Here is a 13,349-nt window from a genome sequence, read left to right as displayed (position 1 = left end):
CCAGACCAGTGGGGTACAGGAGTCTGGTAGAGGGCAAATATACTGGTCACTGGATGAGTAGTTTTCTGTTCCCTGAGTGACCAGAGCAGGGGCTGCACTAGAGTAATCAGGAACCTGCTAGAACCAGTTAAGGCAGGCAGGCTAATTAGGACACCTGGAGCCAATTAAGAAGAAGCTGCTAGAGTCAATTAAGGCAGGCTAATCAGGGCACCTGGGTTTTAAAAAGGAGCTCACTTCAGTTTGTGGTGCAAGTGTAAGGAGCTGGGAGCAAGAGGTGCAAGGAGCTGAGAGTGAGAGGGTGTGCTGCTGGAGGACTGAGGAGCACAAGCGTTATCAGACACCAGGAGGAAGGTCCTGTGGTGAGAATAAAGAAGGTGTTTGGAGGAGGCCATGGGGAAGTAGCCCAGGGATGATCGATGAGTTATCTTAAGTGCCTATACACAAGTGCAAGAAGCCTGGGAAACAAGCAGGGAGAACTGGAAGTCCTGGCACAGTCAGGGAACTATGATGTGATTGGAATAACAGAGACTTGGTGGGATAACTCACATGACTGGAGTACTGTCATGGATGGATATAAACTGTTCAGGAAGGACAGGCAGGGCAGAAAAGGTGGGGGAGTTGCGTTGTATGTAAGAGAGCAGTATGACTGCTCAGAGCTCCGGTATGAAACTGCAGAAAAACCGGAGTCTCTGGATAAAGTTGAGAAGTGTGAGCAACAAAGGTGATGTTGTGGTTGGAGTCTGCTATAGGCCACCAGACCAGGGGGATGAGGTGGACGAGGCTTTCTTCTGGCAACTAGCAGAAGTTGCTAGATCGCAGGCCCTGGTTCTCATGGGAGACTTTAATCACCCTGATATCTGCTGGGAGAGCAATACAGTGGTGCACAGACAATCCAGGAAGTTTTTGGAACGTGTAGGGGACAATTTCCTGGTGCAAGTGCTGGAGGAACCAACTAGGGGCAGAGCTTTTCTTGACCTGCTGCTCACAAACAGGGAAGAATTAGTAGGGGAAGCAAAAGTGGATGGGAACCTGGGAGGCAGTGACCATGAGATGGTCGAGTTCAGGATCCTTACACAAGGAAGAAAGGAGAGCAGCAGAATACGGACCCTGGACTTCAGAGAAGCAGACTTTGACTCCCTCAGGGAACAGATGGGCAGGATCCCCTGGGAGAATAACATGAAGGGCAAAGGGGTCCAGGAGAGCTGGCTGTATTTTAAAGAATCCTTATTGCGGTTGCAGGAACAAACCATCCCGATGTGTAGAAAGAATAGTAAATATGGCAGGCGACCAGCTTGGCTAAACAGTGAAATCCTTGCTGATCTTAAACGCAAAAAAGAAGCTTACAAGAAGTGGAAGATTGGACAAATGACCAGGGAGGAGTATAAAAATATTGCTCAGGCATGCAGGAGTGAAATCAGGAAGGCCAAATCACACTTGGAGTTGCAGTTAGCAAGAGATGTTAAGAATAACAAGAAGGGTTTCTTCAGCATGTTAGCAACAAGAAGAAAATCAAGGAAAGTGTGGGCCCCTTACTGAATGAGGGAGGCAACCTAGTGACCAAGGATGTGGAAAAAGCTAACGTACTCAATGATTTTTTTGCCTCTGTCTTCACGAACAAGGTCAGTTCCCAGACTGCTGCACTGGGCAGCACAGTATGGGGAGAAGGTGACCAGCCCTCTGTGGAGAAAGAAGTGGTTCGGGACTATTTAGAAAAACTGGACGTGCACCAGTCCATGGGGCTGGATGCGCTGCATCCGAGGGTGCTAAAGGAGTTGGCGGGTGAGATTGTAGAGCCATTAGCCATTATTTTTGAAAACTCATGGCGATCGGGGGAGGTCCCAGATGACTGGAAAAAGGCTAATGTAGTGCCCATCTTTAAAAAAGGGAAGGAGGAGGATCTGGGGAACTACAGGCCAGTCAGCCTCACCTCAGTCCCTGGAAAAATCATGGAGCAGGTCCTCAAGGAATCAATTATGAAACATTTAGAGGAGAGGAAAGTGATCAGGAACAGTCAGCATGGATTCACCAAGGGGAAGTCGTGCCTGACTAACCTAATTGCCTTCTATGATGAGATAACTGGCTCTGTGGATGAGGGGAAAGCAGTGGATGTGTTATTCCTTGACTTTAGCAAAGCTTTTGATACGGTCTCCCACAGTATTCTTGCCACCAAGTTAAAGAAGTATGGGCTGGATGAATGGACTGTAAGGTGGATAGAAAGCTGGCTAGGTCATCGGGCTCAACGGGTAGTGATCAATGGCTCCATTCTAGTTGGCAGCCGGTTTCAAGCGGAGTGCCCCAAGGGTCGGTCCTGGTGCCAGTTTTGTTTAATATCTTTATTAATGATCTGGAGGATGGTGTGGACTACACTCTCAGCAAGTTTGCAGATGACACTAAACTAGGAGGCGTGGTAGATACACTAGAGGGTAGGGATCGGATACAGAGGGACCTAGACAAATTAGAGGATTGGGACAAAAAAAACCTGATGAGGTTCAACAAGGACAAGTGCAGAGTCCTGCTCTTAGGACGGAAGAATCGCATGCACTGCTACAGACTAGGGACCGAATGGCTAGGTAGCAGTTCTGCAGAAAAGGACCTAGGGGTCACAGTGGACGAGAAGCTGGATATGAGTCAACAGTGTGCTCTTGTTGCCAAGAAGGCTAACGGCATTTTGGGCTGTATAAGTAGGGGCATTGCCAGCAGATCGAGGAATGTGATCGTTCTCCTTTATTCGACATTGGTGAGGCCTCATCTGGAGTACTGTGTCCAGTTTTGGGCCCCACACTACAAGAAGGATGTGGAAAAATTGGAAAGAGTCCAACGGAGGGCAACAAAAATGATTAGGGGTCTGGAGCACATGACTTATGAGGAGAGGCTGAGGGAACTGGGATTGTTTAGTCTCCAGAAGAGAAGAATGAGGGGGGATTTGATAGCAGCCTTCAACTACCTGAAGGGGGGTTCCAAAGAGGATGGAGCTCGGCTGTTCTCAGTGGTGGCAGATGACAGAACAAGGAGCAATGGTCTCAAGTTGCAGTGGGGGAGGTCCAGGTTGGATATTAGGAAAAACTATTTCGCTAGGAGGGTGGTGAAACACTGGAATGTGTTACCTAGGGAGGTGGTGGAGTCTCCTTCTTTGGAGGTTTTTACGGTCCGGCTTGACAAAGCCCTGGCTGGGATGATTTAGTTGGGAATTGGTCCTGCTTTGAGCAGGGGGTTGGACTAGATGACCTCTTGAGGTCCCTTCCAACCCTGATATTCTATGATTCTTAAGCGTTATCAGACACCAGGAGGAAGGTCCTGTGGTGAGAATAAAGAAGGTGTTTGGAGGAGGCCATGGGGAAGTAGCCCAGGGAGTTGTAGCTGTCATGCAGCTGTTACAGGAGGCACTATAGACAGCTGCAGTCCACTGGGCCCTGGGCTGGAACCCCCCTAACCTCCCAATTGACCTGGACTGGGGGTTCTTCCAGATGGGAAGGTCTCTGGGCTGTTCCACAACCCACATGGTGAATCTCTGAGGCAAGAAAATCCGCAAATAAGCGCAGGACCCACCAAGACCGAGGAGGAACTTTGTCACAGTTGTTATTACTTTTCAAGCCCTGGGGTACTGCAGCACCCCAGTACCTATGCTGCAGGGTTCTAATGCCTTTCATCAAAAGCAGGAAGGTATGTTCCCTTCATCTTTTCTTGGAATTGGGGGCTTGATATTTATATGTATATTACAAGTCCATCCCACTGAAAGGGATGAAAGACTGCCCACCTGCTTTCCATGAACTCATCCTGCTTGGCATATGTACTTTTTTATTTTCTATACACCTGTGTGCACGCAAGTAGCCATTGTTTTTTATATATAAATTGGGAGGGGGTAACAAACTGTGATTGTTAATTTACAGTTTGAGCTACTTGCCACATCAGAAAGGTTCTCTTATTTTCATATTATTCATATTCTTTGAATATTTAATCACATTTGTACTGTTTTTTTAACAGATTAAATATAAGTGGATTCTTCCACAAATCTAATCCAATTTGAGGATTTCCCATATCCCTGCTTGTCATTCTACCTAATCTTTTTGTAGGTGGCTGTGATACTCTGATCTTGTAGTTTTCCATTTTAAAGACAAAACAGAGAGGACTGTACTCTCTGTATAACTGCATGTCTCTATTGCATACAGGAAGTTGAATTTGTCAGTTACTACAGTTCTTCAATTACCACAAGGCTGGGACTTAAAAGTCTGAAAACAAATACGCTCAAAGACAGAGTTACCTAATTGATGACCATCTGCTTGGAACAATAATTTTGGTTTAAATAGTTAATAAAAGTTGCCTTAACTACTATTTACCCAAATGACTCACACTAACCTTTTAAAGTTAACCCCTTCTGTTTTCTCTTTGTGCCACATACAGACACAGCAGAAAGACTCTGTCAAGCAGCCTCTTCAAAATCAGTGTTTTTAGGTTGGTAATAAGACAGAGGCGCATTGCACTCGTGGCTTAGACCAGTGTTTGTACCGCACAGTGCTCAAAACCAGCATTAGAGAAACTATAGTGCTTTATAGTGTGATATTTGAAAGGCATCTTGCACGAGATCAGCCTCTGCATGTGCCACAGCCTGTGTTTCACTGCCGCTGATGGGATCTTACTCCTAACAGAAAGGATGGGCTGAAGGAATCCCACCCATCTCCTGGCTTCTCAGTGCCTTGGAATCACACCCTCCACCATCCAGCACCTTGGATGCCCATTATAAACACCCTCTTTTCCTTACACCAGACCAGGAGGGATGAACAGAGGAAGCTGTGGCCCTTTTGCTGATAACTTCAGATGATTCAGAAAGCACGAAGTATGGTCCATTCAGAACCACCATAACTTGGATCTCACCCCAGTCATGATCCTCTCCCACTTGCTGAGTTACTGGCCACCTCTTGTGACAGCTTCACTAACAACATTTCCATGTACCGAAGCTCAGAGCTCTCTACTTTCAGCAGTTGAAGATGTTGTTGAAATGCTGGACAGCATTGAGCCTACTATAAATATCACCAAGGAAAAATTAACCACCTCATTTATTTCTGGTTACATTGTTTATTTAGTCACATCTCTTGATTTCAAAGTTAAACAACTGAAACTCACCAGCTTTAAATGCTATCTGCACGTTTACTGGTATCTGATACTCCTGGGGAAACCACTGTTTCCAGTTGACTAAGAGCATGTACATTCAAGGAGTCACCAGCAGTGCTGGGTTTGAGGGGAACAAAATTAAGGACTAGAAGTCTGAGGATGAGGGGGGAACAAAAGCTGAGAGTTTGAGCACGGGGTGGCAGTGAGAAGTCAGAGGGCTGGGGGAACAAAGGGGATGAAGATCTTAGACTCCAAACTCAAGAGAAAGCCGGGGGGAGGGAATCAAAAGTTGTGGACATCTAGGAATTCTGATGACAAAGAATTGTCCCAGTCTTGCAGTTGGGGATTTAGGTGAAAAGGGGGAGTGGACAGTTGTTTGCCTTTCCCGCAATGTTCAAAGGCTGTCAATGGAAGGGCATGCCTGACTGTATTACTAACACCCCAAAGGGAACAGGGAGAGATTCAGATTCAACACCCATGCCATCTCTGAAGCCAGCACGCGAACTCTACCAGTATCCCTCAGAGGGATGAAAGTAAAAGCTGGATCTACCAGGATCCTGCTGGAACTAGCCAAATTTTGGCCCCAATTCCAACACCCAGATAGAGAAGTCGAGGTACTCCTACTTCACCACAAGAGTGTGGATTCTGGTGCTGGCACATGAGTGCGGCAAAACCTCAGATCCAGTGCATGGAACCTCCTGAGTCTGTCCAACTTCCACCCTCTGCCCCCAAATTCCATGGCATGAACTGAGAACAAGGGCAGCTGCTCCTACCCCGTCAGACAGTTCCCAACTTGAACCCATTCTAGTGCCCTAAGTTGCACAAAATCCTGGGTCTGGCAGTTGGATCTTGGCAGGCTTTGGTCCACAAGCCCACCTTGTACAGTCTAAGCAGAAGACAAATCTAGCTGTCCTATTTCTCAGGAAAAATCAGGATCTGGCTGCATCTCAGCCCAACAGAACTGGGAAAATACATAACTAGCTCCTAGATCCTATTGGTTCTGGCCAATTTTCAACCCCAATCCCCCAAATTCTACTGATCTTAATACAGAAGAAAAAAAACTCAGCAGATCCTTGTTCACCAGATCTTGTTACAAACTGACAGCCCCACTGAAAAGCGATTGCGTTTGGCACTAGGGTCTTTCTGGAGACAGCGAGCTTTTTATCCCAAACCCAAAACTTCAACCAGATAAATAGACAAGAAGTGCAGCTACTCCATTTCCACCGCAAAATCCCAAACCTCACTACATCCCTGCACAACAGCATCACAGACACATTCAGCACCTGGACTCTGCTGGAGTTTGCATTTTTGCCTCCAGGCTCCCAAGTTGTATTGTTAAAACAAACAAGGTGCCGCTACTACTTGACCAGAAAATCCCAGCCTCTGACATATAGCTCGGTTTGAGTCTGGGGCCAAAAAAATACCAATCCAGCTGGATCCAAGTGCCAGAGTTTTTGAGGCACTTACACACCGGGAAGCATCCGAGTCTAGACTGTTTCTGCTGCTCTATTCACGACCTGGACTTGAGAAGGAGATGACTAAAACTTGGGTGGATCTGGCAGGATCCAGGGGCCAGATTTGGTTTTCGGGACACTCCTACCAGGATGTGCCAGAGTCCAGAATATTTTTTGAGCGGAGGAGCAGCTTCGATTGTTGTCTAGGCGGGGGGGGGGGGGGGGGGGCTGGATCCAGGTTGCGGTGGGCAGTAGGGGAGGCTGCACTTGTTCTCTATTGGAATAGCACAATTTGAGGGCTGGGGGCCAAATAGCATCCGGATTCTTGGATCCAGCCTCTCTCTCTGACAGACACACACACACACACTTTCCCGGCCCCACGCGCAGTGCATCTGCAGGCTCCCCTCCCCTGCCCGGTCTCGGCAATTCCCCAGCACCCTGGCGGCTTGGAGAGCGATGCCCGTGGGGCCGGATGGGGTGTCGGGGGGACGCATGGAAAAGTCCCGGGGAGTGAGTGACGGGGGGGATACTTCTCCCCTGCCCGGGGGTCCGCCCCACACAGAGCCACCCCTCCCCCCCGCACAGTACCCACCTGTCTGGGGAGGGTGTTTCCTCCGCCCGCCCCACGCGCTGCAGGCGGGCTCTCCGGGGCTCGCCAGCCAGGCTCCGAGCTCCTGCCCAGCCCGCTGTGGTGCTCGCCACCGACCGGCCAAGAAAGTTTCTCAAAGGCCGGGGCTGCTCCCGCGCCGGCAGCTGCGCGCGAACTGGCCGCTCCCCTCTCGCCGGCGAGCGTGGCCGGCCACTCGCTCGCCCGCTCCAGGCTGGTGCCTGGATGAAATTCCAACCCACGGACTGAGCCCTGGCGCCGCGGGGCCGGGAGACGCAGGAGGGGGGCTCTAGGGCGCCCCCTGGAGGTTATCACCGCCCCAGGAACGCGAGCCCGGCGAGTTCTCCCCGCAGCAGCCACGTTCCATGCGTTGGGGCTCGCCCAAGCTGAAGGAAGGACTGGCCGCGGCTGGCTAAGGCACACCACGCTCTCTGAGCCGGACTTCCTGGGGAGTGCCCGCTTTGTCGGCTCAGTCACACCCTCGCCGCTGGGACTAATGTCACTGAAAGAAGAGGGGGAAAAGGAGAAGGATGGAAAAACACGGACCCCGAGGAATTCTATTTAAATACAAGTATCAGAGGGGTATTCTGCCGAAGTGGGTATTCATCCAGGAAAGCATATGCGCCAATACATGGTAGCTATTTAAATACAGTTTGAAAATATGCCATTCTCCCAGGGAGCAGAGCCCACCTAGGGAAAGCTGTCTAGATCTGAATGGGGGTTGGACCTACTGGATTCTAAGATTGACTTCCATCTTAAAAACCTAGAGCTAACTTTTCTGGCGGTTTTGAGCCATCCTTTCTGGAGCCGGGCTATCATTGTCTGTTAAAATCGAAGAGGTGTGCCAAACAGCCTCTGGAAGGGTTAGGACTCTCTCCATAAAAGTAAACACCCTGCCTTCCACTTTCTCTATGCCATCTCACAGCAATGTTTCACTGCTCCCCTTGGAAACCGGTGCTGTAAAACAACTTCTCACATGCACCCTGAGAAAGCAAGCACCTTGGTACCCAGGTCACTCCCACTGTCAAGTTTTGTTGGTGTTTTTTTGTTTTTGTTTGTTTTTTTTAACTCTTCCTGCTTCCTTCCTCAGCTCCAAATGAAGCGATAACATGTACATTGAACAAGGTAGCTGAACCTTAACACTGTTCTATTAAGTAAGGTGGAAGCAGACATGGCACTTTAAACCCTGATTATGGGAAATCTGAAACAGGATGCAGTAGTCACTGATCTACTCTAATATCCTCCTCTTTTCTATTCAGCCATCTAGCCAGCACATGCCTACATTTTGCTAATGAGGCAATTTGATTATATAGGTACTAAAAGCAGGGAAAAATCGATTTTGTCCAGAGATTATTAATAGAGTGTCAATAGTAACCAAATGGATGACAGAAAAGAGCCTCACTGGCTCTTGGGAGGCTTAAAGGCAACCTGCAAAGGTTTGTTTGTATAGAATCGTAGCATATCAGGGTTGGAAGGGACCTCAAGAGGTCATCTAGTCCAACCCCCTGCTCAAAGCAGGACCAATTTCCAACTAAATCATCCCAGCCAGGGCTTTGTCAAGCCAGGCCTTAAAAACCTCCAAGGAAGGAGACTCCACCACCTCCCTAGGTAATGCATTCCAGTGCTTCACCACCCTCCTAGTGAAATAGTGTTTCCTAATATCCAACCTGGACCTCCCCCACTGCAACTTGAGACCATTGCTCCTTGTTCTGTCATCTGCCACCACTGAGAACAGCCAAGCTCCATCCTCTTTGGAACCGCCCCTTCAAGTAGTTGAAGGCTGCTATCAAATCCCCCCTCATTCTTCTCTTCTGGAGACTAAACAATCCCAGTTCCCTCAGTCTCTCTTCATAAGTCATGTGCTCCAAACCCCTAATCATTTTTGTTGCCCTCCGCTGGACTCTTTCCAATTTTTCCACATCCTTCTTGTAGTGTGGGGCCCAAAACTGGACACAGTATTCCAGATGAGGCCTCACCAATGTCGAATAAAGGGGAACGATCACGTTCCTCGATCTGCTGGCAATGCCCCTACTTATACAGCCCAAAATGTCATTAGCCTTCTTGGCAACAAGAGCACACTGTTGACTTATATCCAGCTTCTCGTCCACTGTGACCCCTGGGTCCTTTTCTGCAGAACTGCTACCTAGCCATTCGGTCCCTAGTCTGTAGCAGTGCATGGGATTCTTCCGTCCTAAGTGCAGGACTCTGCACTTGTCCTTGTTGAACCTCATCAGGTTTTTTTTGTCCCAATCCTCTAATTTGTCTAGGTCCCTCTGTATCCGATACCTACCCTCTAGTGTATCTACCATGCCTCCTAGTTTAGTGTCATCTGCAAACTTGCTGAGAGTGCAGTCCACACCATCTTCCAGATCATTAATAAAGATATTAAAGAAAACCGGCCCCAGGACCAACCCTTGGGGCACTCCGCTTGAAACCGGCTGCCAACTAGACATGGAGCCATTGATCACTACCCGTTGAGCCCGATGATCTAGCCAGCTTTCTGTCCACCTTACAGTCCATTCATCCAGCCCATACTTCTTTAACTTGGCGGCAAGAATACTGTGGGAGACCGTATCAAAAGCTTTGCTAAAGTCAAGGAATAACACATCCACTGCTTTCCCCTCATCCACAGAGCCAGTTATCTCATCATAGAAGGCAATTAGGTTAGTCAGGCACGACTTCCCCTTGGTGAATCCATGCTGACTGTTCCTGATCACTTTCCTCTCCTCTAAATGTTTCATAATTGATTCCTTGAGGACCTGCTCCATGATATTTCCAGGGACTGAGATGAGGCTGACGGGCCTGTAGTTCCCCGGATCCTCCTTTTTCCCTTTTTTAAAGATGGACACATTAGCCTTTTTCCAGTCATCTGGGACCTCCCCTGATTGCCATGAGTTTTAAAAAATAATGGCTAATGACTCTGCAGTCTCATCCGCCAACTCCTTTAGCACCCTCGGATGCAGCGCATCCGGCCCCATGGACTTGTGTACATCCAGTTTTTCTAAATAGTCCTGAACCACTTCTTTCTCCACAGAGGGCTGGTCACCTTCTCCCCATATTGTGCTGCCCAGTGCAGCAGTCTGGGAGCTGACCTTGTTAGTGAAGACAGAGGCAAAAAAAGCATTGAGTACATTAGCTTTTTCCACATCCTCGGTCACTAGGTTGCCTCCCTCATTCAGTAAGGGGCCCACACTTTCCTTGACTTTCTTCTTGTTGCTAACATACCTGAAGAAACCCTTCTTGTTACTCTTAACATCTCTTGCTAGCTGCAACTCCAAGTGTGATTTGGCCTTCCTGATTTCACTCCTGCATGCCTGAGCAATATTTTTATACTCCTCCCTGGTCATTTGTCCAATCTTCCACTTCTTGTAAGCTTCTTTTTTGCGTTTAAGATCAGCAAGGATTTCACTGTTTAGCCAAGCTGGTCGCCTGCCATATTTACTAGTCTTTCTACACATCGGGATGTTTGTTCCTGCAACCGCAATAAGGATTCTTTAAAATACAGCCAGCTCTCCTGGACCCCTTTTCCCTTCATGTTATTCTCCCAGGGGATCCTGCCGATCAGTTCCCTGAGGGAGTCAAAGTCTGCTTTTCTGAAGGCCAGGGTCCGTATTCTGCTGCTCTTCTTTCTTCCTTGTGTCAGGATCCTGAACTCGACCATCTCATGGTCACTGCCTCCCAGGTTCCCATCCACTTTTGCTTCCCCTACTAATTCTTCCCTGTTTGTGAGCAGCAGGTCAAGAAAAGCTCTGTCCCTAGTTGGTTCCTCCAGCACTTGCACCAGGAAATTGTCCCCTACACTTTCCAAAAACTTCCTGGATTGTCTGTGCACCGCTGTATTGCTCTCCCAGCAGATATCAGGGTGATTAAAGTCTCCCATGAGAACCAGGGCCTGCGATCTAGCAACTTCTGCTAGTTGCCAGAAGAAAGCCTCGTCCACCTCATCCCCCTGGTCTGGTGGTCTATAGCAGACTCCAACCTTCATCACCCTTGTTGCTCACACTTCTCAACTTTATCCACAGACTCTCAGGTTTTTCTGCAGTTTCATACCGGAGCTCTGAGCAGTCATACTCCTCTCTTACATACAATGCAACTCCCCCACCTTTTCTGCCCTGCCTGTCCTTCCTGAACAGTTTATATCCATCCATGACAGTACTCCAGTCATGTGAGTTATCCCACCAGGTCTCTGTTATTCCAATCACATCATAGTTCCCTGACTGTGCCAGGACTTCCAGTTCTCCCTGCTTGTTTCCCAGGCTTCTTGCATTTGTGTATAGGCACTTAAGATAACTCATCCATCATCCCTCTTTCTCAGCATGAGACAGGAGTCCTCCCCTCTTGCACTCTCCTGCTTGTGCTTCCTCCCAGGATCCCATTTCCCCACTTACCTCAGGGCTTTGGTCTCCTTCCCCCGGTGAACCTAGTTTAAAGCCCTTGAAAATTAGGTTCAAGTGTTTTTGCTGCTTTATGATAGATAAAGAAGGTATGAAAGGTTGTCTCTCTCTCTCTGTTCCTGCTTGTTCTTTACAGTAGAATTATCAGGAAAAAATGGTTGCTCACCCTACAGTAACCGTCAGGTGTAGTAGGTGGATTTGTTTTAGGTGTAGACCAGGCCTCAATTCCCTCACCATTGCAAGTCAGTGTTGCTGAGGATTCTGAAAGAGGGGATGGAGGATGGGTCCTGGGATGAGGAGTGCCATCTGCATCAGCTGAACAATTGTAGTATTGCTCTCCCGGACTTGGCTGCTCAGCCCCAAGTGTAATGCTTGCCAAAGGTCAGTGGGTCGCAGCTTGGCAGATTTCTGATCTGGGCACATTCCTGAAGCAGGCAGAGGATGCCACTTGAGCTCTAAGGCTCACTCTGCTAATGTTGGATGAGAGAGAGAGAGAGATCAGCCAGCTGATAACATAGCAAGATACATTGCGTTACCCATTTCAATATCCTCTCTGAAGAGATGGCCTGCCCTTTAGAAAGTGTCAGGTTTCTCACTCCTGTGGCTCTCCAGTTCTGATCCAGGACTTGGAGGCTCTGTCCTTGGAGAAGTGATGTTTTATGTCTTCTTTTTGAGACTTTCCTTCATGCTGCAGCTCTGTCTGGCTCAGTGATTCAGTGTCACCTTTATGTGGCACAGGTGCCAGCTTTGCTGCCTGGAGTGCCAGTATGGCTGGGGAAGGGGGAGGGTCTTCGGCACCAGTGTTTTTGGCACTGGGAACTTCACCCACATTGATAGGTTGGTATCAAAGTCATTGGTGCTGGCTCTGCTGGTATCCTCTTTGCCTTCTTTCCACTTCCAGATACCCAGTGCTCAAGGGAGCACTGGCCGATGCTGGCTTATCCAGCCTCCCTTTGGTAGCGTTTCATTTTATGTTTGTACAGCACCCAGCACAGGGAGACCCTGATCCTGATTGAGGCCTCTGGATTTTGCGGTAACACAAATAAATCAAATCATATGGGAACATTCACAGAAGCAAGAAAGTCAAGACTCTTACCTCTATAGAGTTTAAGACTGGAAGGGACCATTATGATCATCTAGAGCCTGTCCTTCTGCATAACACACGCCAAGGAACCACTCAATTTCTGCATTAAGCCCAGAGTTTCTGTTTGAGCTATGCCATATCTTCTAGAAAGTTAATTCTAAGTCTGAGAGATGGTGAATCCACCGCATTCCTATGTAAGTTGTTCCAATGGTTGATGATCCTCAGTGACAACAATGTGTCTTATTTCTAGTCTGAATTTCTCTATCTCCAGCTTCCAACCACTGGATGCCTTTTTCAACTAGATTAAAGAGCTGTCTACTATTAGAAATCTCTTCTCCATGTAGGTACTTGTAGGCCATGATTGAGTCACCTCAGTCTTTTTTTGGATAAACTATATTGAGATTGAGCGTAAGTCTCTCACGATAGAGCATGTTTTCCAGACCTCAGATCATTATTATAGTTCTTTGTTGATCTCTTTCCAATTTGTTAAAATCCTTTTGGAGTATGGACACTGGAAATGGACACAGTATTCCAGTAATGGTCTCACTGATACCATATACAGGTAATGCCATCTCATTTAGGGATTGTGTTCACCCTCTGAGCTACACATCATACTGGGAGCTCATATTCAACTCTTTATCCACAATGACTCCAAGTCCTTTTCCGTTGCTGCTTTCCAGGATGCAGTTCCTCATCTTGTGTGA

General features: G+C 48.0%; 1 protein-coding gene across 1 annotated transcript in view; it reads right to left on the bottom strand.

Moving 5' to 3' along the window:
* The window catches only part of ADORA2A (adenosine A2a receptor), a 43,077-nt gene extending 35,529 nt beyond the window's left edge, over positions 1-7,548 (bottom strand). The window contains exon 1 of the mRNA XM_054006128.1: positions 7,153-7,548. The gene's annotated coding sequence lies outside the window, so the exon portion shown is untranslated. The remainder of the gene's footprint in view (positions 1-7,152) is intronic.
* Between the last annotated feature and the right edge of the window lie 5,801 nt (positions 7,549-13,349).

Source organism: Malaclemys terrapin, chromosome 16 (genome assembly GCF_027887155.1).
Source record: "Malaclemys terrapin pileata isolate rMalTer1 chromosome 16, rMalTer1.hap1, whole genome shotgun sequence".
In the NCBI taxonomy this organism is placed as follows: domain Eukaryota; kingdom Metazoa; phylum Chordata; order Testudines; family Emydidae; genus Malaclemys; species Malaclemys terrapin.
Note: the sequence above shows the minus strand (reverse complement) of the source record. Positions and strands in the feature narration are given on the sequence as shown.